Source organism: Salvia hispanica, chromosome 5, assembly GCF_029641045.1.
Source record: "Salvia hispanica isolate PSC_SH4W2 chromosome 5, Shi_PSC_v1, whole genome shotgun sequence".
In the NCBI taxonomy this organism is placed as follows: domain Eukaryota; kingdom Viridiplantae; phylum Streptophyta; class Magnoliopsida; order Lamiales; family Lamiaceae; genus Salvia; species Salvia hispanica.
In genome coordinates, this window is record NC_142696.1 from 19,502,304 (window position 1) to 19,522,994 (window position 20,691).

The 20,691-nt window shown below is 41.5% G+C and overlaps 1 pseudogene; it reads left to right on the plus strand.

Annotated features, from left to right (window-relative positions):
- The window catches only part of LOC125190996 (1-aminocyclopropane-1-carboxylate oxidase homolog 1-like), a 49,877-nt pseudogene that overhangs the window by 29,139 nt on the left and 47 nt on the right, over positions 1 to 20,691 (plus strand).

Here is a 20,691-nt window from a genome sequence, read left to right on the forward strand (position 1 = left end):
TGGCTCATTCTTCCAAACGGATGTGATGCATACATAGGTCGGGGCTGATCCCCACTAGGTCAGACAGAGTCCATCCTATTGCCTTCTGGTTCCTCCCCAGCACTTCTAATAGTTTAACTTCCTGCTCCTGGGTCAGAAGGCTGTTGATTATGACAGACAGAGATTCGCCTTCTCCTAGGTAAGCATACTTCAGACCCGGAGGAAGATTCTTCAATTCTTTCTTTGGAGGGGGTACTTCAGGGGGTAATGGATTTTTCTCCATACCTTTCTTGACCAGCTCGTCCAACTCTGGCAACTTTTCCATACTGGCCAGTTGAACTGATTCCTTGGACCCAGGGGATCTTGCCTCACCACAGAAATCCATTATTGCCTTTGTGATTTCTCCGTCAGATAGCCCTTGGTCCATAACTGCTTCACACCATCCTGCAACTTCATTCCTGATGGATTCAGTCATTTTCGAGGTGTCCACCTGTTCCTACAATAGTTCGGTCTCAAGAAACTCCTGGACCAGGGGGTTAATGACATCAACAAAATGGAGGTTTTCCACGTCTAGTGGTTTCCTCATAGCTTCATCAATGCTGAAAGTGAATTTCTCCCCATTGTAATCTAAACAGATGGTGCCATCAAAAACATCGATTATAGTCTTAGCGGTCCTCAAAAATGGTCTCCCTAAAAGAACGCCACTAGACTCAGCTGTTTCGTTGTCACTCATCTTTATCACATGAAAATCAGCAGGGTATAAAAAATTATGAACTTTTACTATCACATTTTCTAATACTCCTTCAGGGCTAATGCATGATCTATCAGCTAGTTGGATTACCACTTTCGTATCAGTCATTCTCGCTCCTACCATTTTTTTGTATATGGAAAGCGGTAACACATTAATAGATGCACCTAAATCACACATAGCATGCTCGATTCTGACACCTTCTATAGTGATAGGTAAGGTAAACATACCTGGGTCAGTTTGCTTTGAAGGCATTATCCTTTTCTGAATTACTGCAGATACATTCTCCCCGATCACGATCTTTTCGTCAGACTTTGCCTTGCCTGCAACGAATTCCTTAATGAATTTGCTGAACGGGGGAAGCTTCAAAGCCTCCAGGAACGGGAGGTTGATCTCCAGCTTTCCAAAGATCTCCATGAAATCCACGGGGTTGTCCTTTTTCTTCTTGGCATCTCCTCGGTAGGGAAAAGGTTTCACCCTCTTTATCGTGTTGGTAGGATCTTCCTTAGAGGGTTCTTCCGCCTCTCCTTCTTCTTTTTTTTCAATTTCTACCCCAGGCTCCTGGTCTAAGAAAAATGGGTTAGCCATCCGAGGTAACGGTCCTTTCAAATCACCGGTTTGGTTATCATCCTCTGCTCTAACTTCTTCCTTTTGCTGGACCGGGTGGATAACATCCTCGCTCCATGGCACTGACATTTCATCATTTTCCTTCAGCTTGGGTCCTTCATACGCTTTCCCAGATCTTAGGGTAACCTGGCTGATGTTTGCCCTTTCTGGCGGCTTTACTGAGGCTGGAATCCTTCCCTCATTCCCTCGCATATCGCTCAGGGATGTTGCGATCTGAGATAGTTGCTTTGACATCAGATCCATCGCGGCTTTGTGTTCCTGCTGAGCATCTTGGAGCTTGTGGACCATGTCATTATTTGCCAGTAGGTTGTTCTGCATGTGTTGCTGAGAATTCACTAAGTCATGGACCATATCGTCCAGATTCCTCTGGGTCCTGGAGTTCGGTTGACTGCCACTTGGCCCTTGACCATAATTTGGTCCACCCCCTTGATGCTGCCGAAAGTTTCCTTGGCCTCCTTGGTTATTATTGTATTGCGTCCCTGGTCCCTGATAGTTGTTGTTCCTCTGGTGTGGGGGTACATATGAGCTTCCCTGGTTATTTTGATTCCTATTGTTCCAGCTGGGTTGATTTCTTTGGCCTCCTTGACTCCAGTTGCCCTGTGCTCCTTGATTCCAGTTACCCTGTCCCTCTTGATTCCTTCCAGACCAGTAGGATTGGTTTCCTTGATTTCCTTCTGAGTTAGTAATCTGAAGTTGGGGTTGTTGATTCCCGTCGGACCACCTGAAACACGGGTTGTCCCTCCATGGAGCGTCCTTAATTTTCCACTGGTTCTAATTACTGCCCTGATTATTTTGGTTCTAATTTCCTACAGCATTTATATGGGTTGGACACTCCATCCCTCCTTGAGGTCCGCACCAATTGTATCCATCCTCTGGACTTAGTGCTTGTTTATCTTTTTCTGGTGAGTTGTTCTTTCCCAAGGCGGTTAGGATAGTCTTCTCCAGCTGTTCCATTCTAACATCCATCCATGCATCCACTCGGGCATCTAATCTTTCTTCATTTTGCACTGTTACTGCAACCGCACTTCCTCTCCGTAGAATGGTGCGAGGTGAATCGTATGCCTTTTTTGCATCAATTAATCGTCCCAGTATCTCCCGGGCCTCACTCACCTTCCTCTTGGTGAAATTCCCTCCACTAGCGGTATTCATTAAGTCTTTAGACTCCGGTCTCGGCCCTTCATAGAACAAATAGAAGGTTTCAGTCTCCATCATCCTGTGGTTCGGGCAAGCATCGAGCAGTCCCTTAAACCGAGACCAATATTGACTCAGCGATTCATCATACTCCTGCTTGCATTCCTGAATTTCCTTCTTCAGAGCATTCGTTTTGTTAGATGGGAAAAAGTAATCCAAGAATTCCAACTTGAAGTCCTTCCACGTATGGATTGATTCTGGTGGCAACCTTAGCAACCAAGTGTTCGCCTCTCCCTTCAGCGCAAACGGAATCGCGCGTAGGCGGTAATCCTCCTCTGTTGTATCGTTGGGCCTCTTTTGAATACTGCAAAGCTTACTGAACTCATTGAGGAATTCATAGGGACATTCATTCCTCCGGCCCGAGAAATTTGGCAGAATACCCAGCACATTAGTTTTGATGTCGATCGCCCTCTGGCGCTGGGTAGAAACGATAGCATGGGCTGGCTCGCCATCCAAATGGCCAGTGAGCCAGCCGATCTCCGGGTCGTCATCTGCGTTGGCCATATCTTCAACATTTTCCTCCTCTGTTTCTGAGGTTGACTTTGGTTCTCTTTTTACTGACAAAGTTGACTCCTCGTCGCTCTCCGAACTCAAGTGAACTGGATCTCCTGTTGCAAGCCCCGATCTGGTGGTGACTGGGAATATAGTTTCCTTGACCCGCCAACTAGTCTGGGCGCTTCTCCAACCAGGTGAGTTGTTCCAGTGTCCGAACCGGTAGCTCCTATTCATAAACTGGAAAAAGAAACAAAAGAAAACATGTTAAATAAATTATTTACACCAAAACATTCGCAAGCACACTAATAACACCATGCATCCCCGGCAACGGCGCCATTTGAGACTAGAGCTTTAACGAGTGCAGTGCAGGTGCGGTATGATATCACGCGATCTAACAGGTCCAAAGGATTCGACTAGACTTCTAAGGCTAGAAAACCGTGGAACTATCAGAAAGGGGTCGTTGGATGCACTCTATTCCCTCAAAACCTCAATCCACTATACTATAACTAGCACAGGGAAGTAAAGGATCGATCCCACGAGGATGAAGGTGCTACGAAACTGCATTTGAGGATGTTTTGGAAAAAAGGGGTTGGCTGCTGCCACGCAAATTATGGGTTGAGTACTAAAACTACTGGGTCTGAGAGACTTAAACTACTTTACTCTACCTACTGTGTCTAAGAAACAAGAACGTACGGAACATGCATGACTTTAAGAAATGAAATATTTGAGAATTAAAAAAAACAACTGGAATTAAGTAACTAGGCAGACTTTCCTAATTTAGACAAACAAAGGAGAAACAAACAGTGGGGACCAATTTCCTTAAACGACCAGGGTCTGGAAAAGCAGCTGAAAAGCAGAAGTACATGCAGAAAAGTAAAAGGTCTTGCAGAAAGGTGCTAACATAAAGCAGATCTGATTCTAACTACCACCAAACATCATCTTCTTCAGGAATCAAATGAGAATAACAGAGAAAACAGAGCATTTAACATCATGAAAACAGAGTAAACTTCGGATCCAAACTAAAAACGAGAAATTAAAGTCGCAACTAACAGACCTACGCTACTGGACCTAAGAAATGGAGAAACAGAACGTAAATAGCCATGATCATGCAGAAACGTAAACAGAAACACCAGATCTGCCAAACTCCAACTCAAATCCAACATAACTCAACAAATCCAAACAACTCCATACAAATATCCACAGCCTCCAGCAACCAATAAACAAATCTCAGCTCCGAATATTCCAACAATAATTCAACAACGCAAAATAAAAACAACCGAACAAGCTCGACCGAACAAAATCCAACAAAAGCAAAGGTAAACTTCCATAACTGCAGAGATAGGTTCAAATCCAGTAGATCCAAGTCAACAACTAAGAGTTACGAAACTAAAACGAACGAGTACTTAAAATCGAAAACAAACTAAACAAAGCAAAATAAATATTGTTTCTTCGCCTTCACAAGGCGGTGTTACACAGCAGCAAAATAACGACGATGAACCACCACGGTAGCCGGAATCACCCCATCTCCAAGTGCGCAGCAAGTGAATTGAGAATTTTTGAAGTGTGGAACTAAGGAAATGGAACTAGAGCCTTCAAAAGTGAGCGAGGAGCCTTTTTTTTGTTCTTCAAGGTTTAGCTCTTTATATAGGTGAGGCTCTGATCCCTAGGGCATCCCTCTGGTAATTTGACGCTTTTGCCCTTGAATAAGACTCTTAAAAAGGAATCTGCTCATGCTCTATTCTGTTCCTGCTGCCAGCTTCTAATTCTCCCAGGTCCGGGCGACGACTTCTGATTTTCACTTCAATTCCATCTCTTTTGCATTTTCCTGGTCAGGTAAAAGCAACTCCTGGGTCCGGCAGATTTACTACGCACCTGAACTTATATAACGCACATTAGCGCCCCAAATGCACAGATTTTTACCCTAAACCGATGCATGAAACGAGTCTTATCAAACTCTCATAATTATCGGCAGATTTTGAAATTTAAATTATCTTCCTCCCTCCTTGACCTCTTCCTCCAAGCTTTCCTTGACTTCTTCCTTCAGATTCTTCTCTAGCTGATTCTCTTGATCATGACCCTATACTTATAAAAAAAAAATGAAGGTTCCAGACTCCCAGGTCAAGGTTAGAGTATAAAGTATCAGTTTCCTTCGGAGTCTGGTGCTTCGAAAATATTTTTGGATTTTCTTTAGTTTGAAAAACAATTAAACTATTTACACACTTCTTTAGAGTATTCTCGAGATTCCCTGGTTCAGTTCGTTTTTTCAAATATGTCAACCTACTACCTGACCCAGGAATTCATCGAGAATACCTCCTCGTCCGTCTAGGCGAGAGTAGAGAGTGCATGTAGTGGAGCTTCATCCACCACACACAACTCGGAATTATCCCAATAGACTTTCACTCTATAACCATTGACAAGAAAAGGGACAGAGTTAGAAGCACTTCCCTGGATCTCCACTGCCCCGTTTGCGCGGATGCCGACGATTGTATGTGGGCCAATCCATTTAGACTTCAATTTCCCTGGCATTAGCTTGAGTCGCGATTGGAAAAGGAGCACCTTCTGCCCCACATGAAGTTCCTTGACCCGGAGATTCTTATCATGCCATAACTTCGTCCTTTCTTTGTACCACATGGCAGACTCAAATGACTCCAGCCGAAGTTCCTCCAATTCTTGCAATTGTAACTTCCTCTCTTCTTCGCAAGCTATAGGATTCATGTTCAACTCTTTCACTGCCCAGTACGCCATGTGCTAAATACCAACAGGTAAGTGGCACATCTTGCCAAACACAAGCCTTTAAGGCGACATTCCAATAGGCGTTTTAAAAGCAGTTCTGTAGGCCCACAATGCGTCACCGAGCCTCTTGCTCCAGTCCTTCCTTGACGGATTAACTGTTTTCTCCAATATCGCCTTGATCTCGCGATTAGAAATCTTTGCTTGGCCATTAGACTGGGGATGGTACGGAGTTGACACTCTATGGTGAACACCATATTTCTTCATCAGAGCCTCGATGGTGCGATTATAGAAATGAGTTCCCTGATCTGAGACGATGGCCCGGGGAACTCCATATCTGTTGAAAATATTGGCCTTAAAAAATTTTGCTACCTCCTTCGATTCGCATGTTGTGGTGGCCTTAGCTTCTATCCACTTAGACACATAGTCTACTGCAACCAATATATACGTGTTCCCACAAGATGATGGGAACGGTCCCATAAAGTCCATCCCCCACACATCAAAAATTTCGCACACGATCACCGGGACCTGAGGCATCTCGTCCCTCCTTGAAATTCCCCCCGTCTGTTGGCACCTCTCGCAACATTGGCAGAACTCAAAGGCATCCCTATTTAACGTCGGCCAATAAAAACCGCTGTCCAGAACCTTCCTTGTTGTCTTCCTCGGTCCAAAATGACCTCCACATACCAAAGTGTGGCAATGAATTAACACATCTTTTTGTTCCCATTCGGGAATGCAGCGTCTAATCACTTGATCTGAGCACATTTTCCACAGGTAGGAGTCGTCCAAAAGTAATATTTGGTTTCGCTTTTAATTTTCATCCTCTGGGCCCGGGAAACTTCGTCTGAACTTGGCACCTCTCCCGTGACCAAGTAGTTAGCTAAGTCAGCAAACCACGGTTCTGCGTTCAGTGTGCGCTTCCCTTTATCCGATTCCCCTAGACCGGTTAAAGCCAAAACTGCTTCCAAGTTAAGTGGTCTAGGAAATTTCTCCAGAAAGTACAAATGCTCCTCGGGGAAGGCATCGGGTATGGCCTCTTCTGTTTCCCCTTGATATATTCTGCTCAAGTGATCGGCTACTCTATTCTCCGTTCCTCTTTTGTCTCTTACTTCCCAATCAAACTCCTGCAAGAGTAACACCCAACGAATTAATCTCGACTTAGACTCCTTCTTAGCCAGTAAGTACTTTATTGTCGCGTGATCCGTGAAGACTATAACCCTCGACCCAAGGAGGTAGGGTCGGAATTTTTCAAACGAGTATACGACAACCAACATTTCCTTCTCCGTGGTGTCATAATTCTTCTAAGCCTGATTCAGCGTTTTGGAAACGTAGAAGATCACATAGCTTTTTCCATCAATTTTCTGTCCTAGGATAGCTCCCACAGCAAAATCACTCGCGTCACACATTATCTCGAAAGGATGGTTCCAGTCTGGCGCCCTGATAATTGGTGCTGACACTAACCTGTCCTTAAGCAACTGGAATGCCTTTTTGCATCCTTCGTCAAGGACGAATTCCACATCATTGTGTAACAAACGAGTGAGTGGTTGCGCGATTTTTGCGAAATCCTTGATAAACCTCCTATAAAATCCTGCATGACCTAGGAAGCCTCTCACCTCTTTTTGGTTCGTAGGGTATGGTAACTTTGATATCACATCTACCTTTGCTTTGTCTACTTGTATCCCTCTCTCAGAAACCACGTGACCCAGGACAATGCCTTCAGTCACCATGAAATGGCATTTCTCGAAATTCAATACTAAAAGCTTCTCATGGCATCTCTGTAACACTAGATCAAGGCTGGCCAAACAAGTATCAAATGAGTTCCCGTATACGGTGAAATCGTCCATGAATATCTCAATGCATACTTCCAACGGATCCGAAAAAATGCTCATCATACACCACTGGAAAGTTCCCGGTGCATTGCACAATCCAAACAGCATTCTTCGGTATGCATAGGTACCGAAAGGGCACGTGAATGTGGTTTTCCCTTGGTCCTCTGGATTAACGTAGATTTGGAAATAGCCACTGTATCCATCAAGGAAACAAAAGTACTGCTTGCCAGGCAGTCTTTCTAGCATCTGATCAATGAAAGGTAGGGGAAAATGATCCTTCTTTGTGGCTTCGTTCAGCTTCCTGTAGTCGATGCACATCCTCCACCCCGTCACTAGTCCGGTGGGCACCAGCTCATTCTTTTCATTCTTAACAACCTGTATTCCAGATTTTTTTGGTACCATATGGACAGGACGGACCCACTCGCTGTCCGGAATGGAGTAGATGATCCCTAGGGCAAACAATTTTAACACTTCCTTTAGGACCTCCTCTCGCATGTTCGGATTCAGTTTCCGTTGTGCATCTCGATGAGCCTTCGCACCTTCTTCTAGCCGAATGTGGTGCATACAATGATCCGAACTTATTCCTACCAAATCCGAGAGAGTCCACCCTATTGCTTTCTTGTTTCTTTTGATGACTTCCAATAACCCCTTCTCTTGCTCCTTGGTCAGGTTAATGTTGACTATTACCGGAAATGTCTCATTCTCCTCCAAGTAAGCGTACTTGAGGCCTGGTGGAAGCGTCTTCAGTTCCTTCTTTGTTTCATTCGTCTCCTGGGGTAAGGGATTTTTGTCTGCAATTTCTGGTAATGCCTCCTTCCCAGACCCAGGAGAATTCTCCATACTAGCCACGTGAGCCGATCCCTTAGATTTGGCTGACTCGGGACTTCTGCAAAACTCCATAATGGCCTCCGTGAGTTCCACATCTGTCAATTCTGTTGTGTTCATTGCTGCACACCATCCTACAACTTCTCTGTCAATTGAATGGCTCAACTCCGAGTTGTCAATTTGTTCCTGCATCAATTCCGTCTCAAGATATTCTTGGACCAGGGGGTTAATAACATCAATAGCATAGAGGTTCTCAACATCTAAAGGCCTTTTCATCCCCTCGTCTATGCTAAAAGTATATTTTTTCCCCATTATAATCCAAGCAAATCGTTCCATCGAAGACATCGATAATGGTCTTAGCGGTACGCAAAAATGGTCTCCCTAAAAGTACACCACTAGACTCAGTAGACTCATTAACATTCATCTTGATAACATAAAAATCAGCAGGATATAGAAAATCATGCACCTTGCCTATAACATTTTCCAACACACCTTCAGGACAAATGCAAGTTCTATCTGCTAACTGGATCACTACCTTGGTAGCAACCATCCGCACTCCAGTCAATTTCTTATAGATCGAAAGCGGTAAAACATTAATGGACGCCCCTAGATCACACATAGCATGCTCGACCTTGATGTCCCCTAGAGAGATGGGTAATGTGAACATACCCGGGTCAGTGCATTTTGAGGGCATCCTCTTCTTTTGTATCACAGCAGACACATTCTCCCCGATCACAATTTTTCCGTCTAGCTTGGTCTTCCCTGCAATGAATTCTTTGATGAACTTGCTGAAAGCAGGCATTTTTAGGGCTTTCAAGAATGGCAGGTTGATTTCCAACTTGCTAAAAATCTCCATGAGATCCTCTGCATCATCCTTTTTTTTCTTTGCTTCCCCTCGGTATGAAAATGACTTTGGTCGCTTTACTGCATTGGTGGAAGTCCCAGCCTGGGTTTCATCAACACCCATGTTTCCTTCCTTGCTCACTTTTTCAGGTTCTGGGTCTAGGAAGAATGGGTCTCTTGGTCGAGGTAGGGATCCCCCTAAATCTCCCTTCTGGAGGTTATCCTGAACAAAGATTTCCCTGGGTCTAGAGCTATCCCCTTGATGCATCTGACTCTTTTTTTCTTCACTAGCCTGCATAGGCACCTCCTCGTCAATTTCCATCGACGGTCCTTCGTAACCCCGCCCAGATCTCAAGGTAATTTGACTAATGTTTGCTCGGTCTGGTGGTTTGACAGTAGCAGGAAGTTTCCCTTCATTTCCCCGCATCTCATTCAAGGAAACTGCGATCTGGGACAGTTGCTTCGCCATCATATCCATGGCGGCTTTATGTTCGGACTGAGTGTCTTGCAATTTGTGCACCACGTCATTGTTGGAGTACAGGTTAATCTGCATGAACTGCTGTGAATTCACTAGGTCGTGGACCATGTCATCCAAACTCCTCTGTGGCCTGGAGTTGAATTGACCAGAATTTGGTCCTTGACCTTGGTTCTGACGATAGTTCCCTTGATGATTGTTGTATTGGTTGTTAGACCCTTGATTCCCTGATGGTTGTTGTACTGGTTACCAGACCCTTGATTCCCTTGATGATTTGGTTGGGAATTCTGGTAGTTCCCTTGGTTGTTTCTCTGATGAGGTGGCACATATGAGCTCCCTGGATTGTTCTGATTCCTATTTCCCCAATTAGTATGGTCCTGATTCCTGTACCCCAGTTGCAATTGCCCCTCTTAACCTTTCCCTGACCAGTTGGAATGCCTCTCCGGAGGGTGTGTATAATTCGTGAGCTGAAGTGGGGGTGGCTGGCCTTGATCGTGATCAGTCCACCTAAAGTTTGGGTGAGTCCTCCATAGAGCATCCCTCTGTCTTCCTTGGTTCCAACTTCCGTCGGAATTCCAACTTCCCATCGAATTTGCCTGAGCTTGGCACTCCCCTTCACAGGGCTGACTGTAATACGGCTGAAGTTGTCTTTCCTCTGACCAGGGGGTTTCTCAATTTCCACTGGAGCATGCGGATTGTATTTCTCAATTGCATTCAGCAAAGCTTTCTCCAGTTTATCGATCCTATCTTCCACCTTCTTGTCATCTTGTTCCATTACTGCATTGGCTGACCATCTCCTCAATATGCTTCGCGGGTTATCATAGGCCTTCTTCGCCTCGATCAGCCTTCCCAAAGTTTCTCTAGCTTCACTTGCTTTATTCTTAGTAAAATTTCCCCCGCTCGAGGAATTCATCAAGTCCTTCGATTCAGAATTTGCACCTTCGTAGAACAGATAGTAGGTCTCCGCTTCTATCATCCTGTGGTTCGGACAAGCATCCAGCAGCCCTTGAACCGGGACCAATAAGAACTCAGAGACTCATCGTATTCCTGCTTGCACTCCTGAATCTCCTTCTTCAAGGCATTCGTCTTGTTGGACGGGAAAAAGTAATCCAAAAACTCTAGTTTAAAGTCCTTCCATGTGTTGATCGAGTCCGGTGAGAGCCTTAGCAACCAAGTATTCGCCTCTCCTTTGAGAGCAAACGGGAATGCTCGAAGATGGTAGTCCTCCTCCGTCGCCTCGTTGGGTCGCTTTTGAATGTTGCATAGTTTACTGAACTCGTTCAAAAATTCATAAGGGCATTCGTTCCTTCGTCCAGAGAACGTGGGTAGAACTCCGAGCACATTCGTTTTGATATCGATCGACCTCCGGCGCGGGTTTGAGACTATAGCATGGGCGGGTTCACCGTCGAGATGGGCGGTGAGTGACCCTATCTCCAGATCAGGGTCTACTAGATGAGCCATATTCGGGTCTTCCTCCTCCTCAGTCTCGGAATGCTCTGTTTCTGTTGACGACTTCGGGTCCTCTTCTCCCGATGAATTCCACTCCTTCTCACTTTCTGATTCGAACGGAAATGGGTCTCTCGTCCTTAAACCTGACCTGGTGGTGATGGTAGACGTACATTCCTTGACTCACCACTTGTATTGGCCACTCCCTAACCCAGATGAGCTCGCCCAACTTCCAGAATGGAAGCCTGCGTTCATAAACTGTCAAGGAGAAAGAAAATAACAGAAATTAAAATATTTACACCAAATCCTTAAACGCAATAACAATAAATGCCATCCTTCCCCGGCAACGGCGCCATTTGAAAAGAACCGGTTAGGTTGGTTAACACGCTGTGTGCACAGAAAGAATACAACAGGTTTCCCTTGGTCCAGTAAATCCACTAGATCACGCGGTCTAGGAACTCGTTGGTCGTCGGACACACAGAGCACTCTTTCAAAAAACCCTCAACCACTTTACTAAACCTAGCATAGGAAGGTAGGGATCATCCCACAGAGATGGATGCGTAACAATCATGTTCAAGGATTTGGATTTGTTTTTGGGGTTGGCTGCTGCCACGCATTTTTCGGGTTGAGGAAAATAAACTTAACTTGGGAATTTAAACTGCTACGCTAACAGCTAGACCTAGGCGAAACAGCAAAGCATGCACGAAAATTAAACCGAACAATCACTGGATCTAAGAAACTACTCTAATTACCTAGATCTGGGTAACAAACTGACTGTGGGGACCATAACTGAAAAGGCAGAGTACGGATGAAAAGCTGGAAAAACAACTAACTCGGGTACTAACTAACAGCGACATCATCTTCTTCAACCAAATTGCGTAAAAACTTAGAAGAAAAACAGCATGAGCGAAATCGGAATAGAGCAGACTGAATTTAAATCATTTTGATGAAGAACAATAAGAAAAACTAACAGATCTAAGGATGCTAGACGAGGTAAAATAGAAGGCAAGCGGAAAATTCACAATCCATGCACAACTCGAACTCCCCTGTTCAGATCCAACCTCGGACACTAAATCCACTCCGGATCCAAGCGTCTGACACAAACTCCAGCCGAAAGAAACATTTCATAACTTCAGATTTAAACAACAACCTCCAATCAATCAACAACCCACAGATCCTATCACCAAATTCCCAGATCAAGCACCACAGCAGCCAAAACAGAGATCGACATATAACTTGTTAAAATAAACTCTAAACAGCAGGATCTGCGTAAATCAACTTGAAAAATCATAGATAAACGCAAACTAACAGAAGTGAATAGATAATCAGTAGCATCAACAACCAAATCGACTCCCAAAAGTGAAGTTCGACCGTAAAAGTGCAAAACAAACTGAAAATAAAGAGATTGTATCTTCGCCCTCGCGCGGACGGTGTTACGACTGAAATTTCTGAAGAATAAATCCCTTCGGAACCGAAACTACCCCAGATCTCTCATTCCCAAGTGTGTGTTGTGTGTGAGCTAAGAGTGAGCGAAAAGAGTGATAATTTGTGTGTTGCATGCTCTTCTATTTATAGGCGTTGGAGTGGGGCCCAGCGAGGTATAGATGGACTTTGTTGCCCTCAGCTACTGACTCCCTCCTTCAAGCCTTCTTTTTTCTTAGATTCTGCTCATTTCTACTTCATTCCTTCGCTAGACTGTTTCCTTCTGCATCTCCTTGATCTAGCGATTTTGTCACACACCTGGCTTAGAAACCGTGTTAGACCCAGCAAAATGTAACGTTTTTCACCATATAACCGATGCATGAAATTAGCCTTATCAGTAATCTTCCATTTTAGGATTTCTACGTGAAGTTAGCACTACTAATGCATGTGGGCAAGGTTTCCATGAGACTTGTCAATCCCTACATGAGCAAGTGTGTTGCTCAAGATCCACCACATGTCTAATTACCTTGTGTCTATCTGTGATCTCAGTCACCTCTGCCTCACCTATACCACCTACTTTAACCTTCAAGTGGCCCAATTGTCTACTAAGAACATTGAGATGACGAACAACAATTGGAAGCATAATGTGGTCTCCCAATCTTTCACCTATATTTATCCTCCTTGCATAGAGCTCCATGAACTTCGATCTCAGACTGTAAACTAGCTCGGCTATTGGAAGGTCCTTAAGGTCCTTCACCCACCTGTTCCATACTTCTGCAATATTGTTTGTAATATAATCACATTTGATCTCTTCAAAAAATTTGCTCCTCATCCAAAGCAGTTTGTGATATGTCTCTAAGCAGGGTTGCACCTTGTCATTTGCTTCGTACATCTTGTGCATTAGGTGTTCATGATAAATTGGACAAAATGTCCTAGCTGCAGGATACATGTGTCCAAAAACTGGACCTTGAAACCTCTTAGAAAAATTCTTCATCAAGTGGAAAAAGCACTCTCTATGCTCTGCCAATGGAAACACTGCCTTCACAGCATTCTCCAACCCCTTGCATGAATCTGAACAAATAGCTACATGATGTGGACTTCCAATTGCCTTCTTAAGCTGCTCCATAAATTAAATCCATTCTTCATTGGTCTCACTTTGAAGCAATCCAAAAGCAACTGGAAATATCCAGTTGTGGCCATCTAATGCAGTTGCTGAAGCTAGTTGTCCATTCCATCTACCATTAAGAGTCGTTGCATCTACACTTAAATATGGCCTACACCCATTTAGGAAGCTATTGATACTAGGCTTGAAGCAACAAAAAAATCTTTGAAAGTATACCCCATCTTCGGTCTCTTTCAACCCTATCTCAACCACACTTCCTGGCATTTTAAGCTCAACCATTGCCTTAAAGTTACGCAAATCCACAAAACTGTCTTCCCATGTTCCATACAATTTTTCACGTGCAATCTGCATACCTGCATATATAGTAGAACAATTAATTGTGGTTACATACTTCTCATGTAACTCAGTTTGCAACTTCTTTGATCCTATGTTTGGATCTTTCTTTAAATAAGAAATTGTCTTTTCTCCAACCCAATGATACGATGCCATCTTAGTACTCACTCTAACAGTGGATGAACAAAAATACTCTCCTTTATTCAAAGTAACCTATCCAGGGAACAAATATATTAGTTAGAAAATACACACATAATTAAAATGACCAAATATTTAACTACATTAGTACGCATTATTAAATATACCTTGACATGAATTTCTTTTTTTCATCAACCTAGCAACAATTGAACACGGACAAGTCTTAGCTTTGCAGAAGCCTCTGAACAAATTTGGATTTAATTTCTTTGTTACTAGTTCAAATTGAGTCTTTATAGCATGTTGCTTCACCCTGATATCATTCATATTTGCATATATGGTTCCAACATCCATTGGAGGGCCTTCCATATCATGAAATACAGTCTCTTCGTTCGGAATATGATCATCAAATGTTATGTCCATTATCTCATCAACAATTGGATCAGAATTCATTTTCTCTACCGCATCACTAGGTTTCTCTAAGGTTAGACCAACAAAAGCAAACATTGTTTCTTCATCCATCAAGCTCTCAGGAGCACCAATTCGTGATTCTTCAAGTGGAATAATTTCTATATTGTCCCAATCAATAGTATCAATTTCGTCTATGTAATCCATCCTACCAAATAACAAAAGAACTAAATATATCAAAATTTTCAACATAATTATACAAAATTCCAAACAAATATGTATGTATATATAAACAAACGTATATATATGTATTGTATGTGTATGTTTTCTTCCACAAACAAACGTGTACTATGTTCTGCTCCACAAAATTTCAAGCAAGTGTATGTCAAATTTTCCAATTACGTAAGCAAAGTAATATCAAAACACTAATATATTCAATATCTCTACTTTTGAGACTTGTATATATCGCAGAAAAAACAAAAACCATGTACATATGCATATTATATATAGTACAGTATGTAACAAAACAAAATTTAAGTATATATGTATATTGCATATATAGACAAAACAGAAATACGTACTCCATATGTGTAGTTTGAATTCCTTGCAGAATCACAACTATTTTGAGTTAAAGAGACAGAAGAGGCGGAGGGGGCGAATAGTGGAGGCACCCGTTAAGTAAGGAAAAGAGGCAATGAAGGCAGTGAAGAACGGAGGAGCCGTGTTCGGGAGAGAAGGGTGGAGGCAGGTTTTTATGAAAAAGGCGGGTGATTTGGGATAGATTACAAGACGGCGCTAAATTATTTAGAGAAAAACGGCGCTGATTTCTTTTTTTTTATTGAATTTAGGTAAAAGTTTGAAGGGGGTAATTTAGGCAATTGATAAATGTTTAGAGGGAAATAATATTAAAAAAGAACTTAAATAAGATAAAGCATCAGAAATCCCTTATTCCGAAGAATACGCATGCCTCGATCTCTAATTACGAAAGGTCAGCGAATTGAATCCCTAATTATGAAAGGTCAGCGAATTTAATCCCTTATTCTGAAATTTCTCCTCCCAGCGACACCGACGGAGTTCGCGAGGCAACAAGACGATGGCGGCGGTTGGAGCCCTACACTCGGTAACGGACCTGGGTCGCACAACAGCCAGCGATGGGGGGGGAGTCGACGCCACCGTGAGAGCAGCAGCGGCGTCGGCGTGGTGGTGTGAGCAGCGCCAAGAGAAGAAGAGGGAGTGGGGAAGAAAGAGAGAGAGAAGAGAGAGGGAGAATCTGAAGGAGAGAGAGACACAGCCGGATGCGGCGGCGGACGACGGCTCTGGACAGGATCGGCTAGGGCTGGCAGTTTTTGATACGACACGAACCCACGCGAATACACACGTTTAGGATTTTTGTCATTATAGGGTCCACCCAATAAGAACACGAAGATAACAGGTTGGGTCGGGTCGTGTTTGGGTCGGGTTTGGGTTACATGTTAAAAAAAAAAAATTATATTTTATTAATTAAAAAATTATTAAACTTTAATTTTTAGTTATTTTTGTTGATTAAAAATATTATACTTTAATTTTAATTAATTAAAAAATATTAGTTAATTTTTTATGAATTTTAAGAAAATGTTATGCTTATATTTTATTAAAAATTATTATTTTTAATTATTTAATTTTATTATATAGATTTAATATTACTATATTTTTATTTTATTATTTTGATTAAGAAAATAATTATTTTAATTTGGTAATTTTTTATTTTTTTGTTTAATATCATGTTTAAATCGTATAATAACATCATGTTTTAGTTGTTATCGAGTCGTGTCAAGCTAACTTACTATCATTAACAAGAGTTTACTTTTTTTTTGGGTACGGATAACGCGCACGAACCCGTTGGGTTGAGACACGATAAGAACCCGATGATTTTGGGTTGGATTGGGTTGGGACACGATTCGATTGGGTCGATAATGGGTTGACACGATAACTTATGGAACTGGCAGCGGAAGCGGTACGACGGATTAACATAATTTAACAATTATTAATCGCACAAATAAATCACGTAATAATCAGATCTATTTAGCGGATTATTTAGACAAAATCTATTCGCGTAATTCTCACATGTATCATGCTCATAACTTGAATTAATCATGCTTTACGAATATTGAAACCTAAAACATGCTTTTCTACGGAGCAGAAATAATACCTAATTAATTCTCCAAAGAATTGAAGATGGCTAGCAGCTTCTCCACGTGAAGCTTTGAATACTAGACCACAAATCTTCTCTCTGGTTCCCGAACTGTACTCTGATATCAGTGTGGGCTGATCTCACCAGAATACTAGGATTTAAATAAAGACGACAGGAGAAATCATTTTCCTAATTGGAGAGAATTTCGAACTCCTCTAGTAGAGGGGGACGAAAATTTTTGTGTATTCAAAATTATGATTTATGTCTCCTTTATTCTCCAATTTATATTAAGTTCCTTTTGGGCCCAGATATGGATCTATGGAAGGTTTTGGATATTGGCTCATCCAATTTACTTTTTACTAATTAAATTGAACCCACAATTTAATATAAGCTTAATTGGAATATTACGAGCAGCCACTACAGAAGTAATATTGAACTCTCCCCATCCAAATCCGTAATTATAAGTAATCCGGGTTTCCGTTTAACTTTCATTTCCCGCGCTTAAGATAAAAATGTCCATTAATTAATTAATGTCTGCTATGGACTTAATTCATTAACTTCTTATTAATTCCAAGAGTGGACTTAGCATGAAACGCTTATTTATTATTCATAGAGTAATCAAACTCCAACTAGCTAGGTTCCGAATAATAAAACCTTGTTTCGCGCTCCTCTTAAGGACATTATCAAACGAGACTCTCCTCGCGCACGATTCAATATAATAGCAATCCTAGCACCGCTAGATATTAATCACCACTACCCAATATATCAGGTTTATTGGATTACGAAAAACCCGCACCATTTGATAAGTCAAAGTAATGCATAATCAATACTGTATGCTCAATGCTAACCTACATTGATTAAGAAACAAATATTTATCAAGACCTCTCCTTTCAGAAGATAGCCTAAGGACAAGTCTTGTTGTTAGATCCGTTCAGTGCTATACCACCAATGTCATCTTATTTCAGTAAGGCTTAGAAATATGCGGACTGACATTGCAACCTTTCTCGATGGATAGTCTAATTCCAACTAGGTTGTGAAATTCATCTTTTTCTTTGTTTGGAACTGACCGTGTTACCTTAAAGTGGACGCAGCCTACAACCGGTCTACTAAAACAAAGACTTAGACTTTGTTAAGTTAACTTATACATTTAAACATGCATGAACATCCATTAAATGTAAAACGTAACAACATTATGACAAAAATAATTTGTTTTATTCATTGGAAAATAAAATAAGAGTTTTACAGTATTCAATCACTCGAAACATGATTTCTAGTATACAAACTCTAACAATAACGACCCAACAAGCATGATTTGACAGCCCTAGGATCGGCGGCGGCGGATTTTCTCTCACATCAAAATAGGATTTGGGTGTGAATGGTGAGGGAGATGAAGTGGGTACTCCTATGTGGGTTATTTTGTTGTTGGACTAACATTTTATTTATTTGGACTAAGGGAATGAAATAAATAAATTCAAGCCCAACTCGCTTTTAATAGTTGGGGCTGCAGTAAATATACCAAGGAGGCCCAGCTTCGAAATTTAATTACTCGGGTTAAAAATAAAGGGAAGTCTTGGCCCAATTTCAAAATCTGAATTTATTGGGAGGGATTTAATATTAAATCTTAGCCTAAGTTTTAAATTAAGCTTCAATTAGTGTTTATATATATGGTTCCTTCTAATAGTGTAGCTAAGCTAAAATAATCGATCTTTGATTTTGTTAGAGTTTTGCGGGAGTAAAATTCATACTAAATTATGAAGTTCCAATTTAGTCGAAGCCGGGGAATAGTGAAAGGAGTATTAAATAATATATGAGTTTCAAAAGTTTTAAAGGATAAGGGAACGATGAGAGGGCTTAATTAGGAGGCATGCATTCCTATTAAAGTTTAATAATTTGTTGAAGTTTGATTAGTATGTGATGTTTTCAAAAAGGTTAGCTCCGCAAGTTAAGGTCGGAGCGAGAAATTCAAGTTAAGGAAATTAAACAAACGAGGTGAACTTTTCTATCCTACGTAGATTGAAAAAAAAAAAAATATATGATTATGTTTGTTGTTTATGCAAATGATGTTGTCTTGCCATAATAATTTATTTTATGTGTACGGAGCCTATCTGTTTGGTTGGAACATAAGAATCGAATTCGGGTTCGAGTGAGGGTGGTGTCCCTACTCGGATTAGTGTACACAAGTGACCGTTGGAAGGTGGCCACCTTCCACGGCACAAAGTTGATATAGTGGAGGTCGTTGGGAGGTGGCCACCTCCACGGCCGGAGAAAGATGTAGGTGACCGTGGAAGAGCACCATCTCCCGGCACTTGGTGTTGATCAGATATAGTAGAAATACAAAAGAACTTAGACTGATCAGTCGAACTTTAGCTCACAAAGAATTTAGTAAGCTCGGGCCTTTTAAGAGAAAACCTTCGAGTGTTACTGTGATGGCATGACAATATTTTCATTTTATGTATGTATATTTCGGCAATGTGTTCACTGAGTATTTTTATACTCAGCCCTGCATATATTTCTAAATGTGCAAGTTGAGCAGTGATGGTGAAGAATGCTGAGCAGAGTTATGATTTTCTTTTTATTTTAAATAGAGGCTCGGCGGTGCATGTCTCCATACATGTGACCGTGTTCATTCCGCTGCACACTAAGGTTCTAGAGAACATTGATTGTTCTATATGCTGATAAATATTCATTGAAAAGTAAGATTTTCATTCAAATTCTAGTGATTAAAAGTTAATTTGAAATTTTTTTATCCCCTTTCTATTCCCGTCTTCTTATCTCCCACCCCTAGTCACGGTTTTCCGGCTTTGCTATCCTTAGCAAAGTACGGTCGTGACAATAATACTCCAATACTACTAACCTAATTTATTGAGCAAGAAACAAATATCTAAACAAATATGGAATAGATATAGTAAATCAAAATATAACTAAATAATTGGGAGATATGATCGTTTCATTCTGTCGTTGTAAATTTTCTTTCTTTTTTTTGAATTATAGTACTACTCCCTCCATCCCAGAGGCGAATGTACATGTTAACAAAGTGGGGCAATTGCCCCACCTCTTATTTTTCATCCCATGTATCTATATGCATATTTTAAATTTAATTCTTTTAATTTTCTACTAAATGCCCCTCCTCAAAATTTTAAAATTCTTTTGTATGTAAATTTGCCCCCTTTCCTTCAAATTCCTAGCTCCGCCTCTGCTCCGTCCCACAAAAGATGTCACACTTGTGGGACGGCACGGGATTTTAGGAGGTTTTGTTTTGTGTGTTAAATGGAGAGAGAAAATACAATTTTTATATTCATGTGAGAGAGTACTTTTTTTAAAAAGGGAAATGTGATATCTTTTCTGGGACAAACTAAAAAGTAAAGTGTGACATCTTTTGTGGGACGAAGGGAGTACTATTATAATTTTATTGGCAATATACTCTGTTTCATTTGTTAAATATATGGGGACAGAGGACGGTACTATAATGTTTTTGACCAAACAGGAGAATTCATATTCAAATGTTTACTGATGACAAAGATTCAACAGTGGAATATTCAAAACATGTGGAAATTTGGAGAATATTCTGCTGGAGCTATTATCTGAGGCACTGGGACTAAACACTGATTTTCTGGGAAAGATGGAATGTTCGAAGGGGCATCGTCTCCATTGCCACTACTATCCGGCATGCCATGAGCCTCAACTTGCAATCGGAACTTGCAAGCATTCGGATGCTGGATTCCTCACAATTCTTCTACAAAACCAACTTGTTTGCGGCCTCCAGGTTCTGTGTGAAGGCCAATGGATCGACATTCAACCAGTTGAAGGAGCTTTAGTCATCAACATCGGTGATCTTCTTCAGGTAAGGAAATGCTGCAAACAATCTTTTATTGTGAATTCGAAATTTTAGTAATTTCATGTTGTTTTTATTGG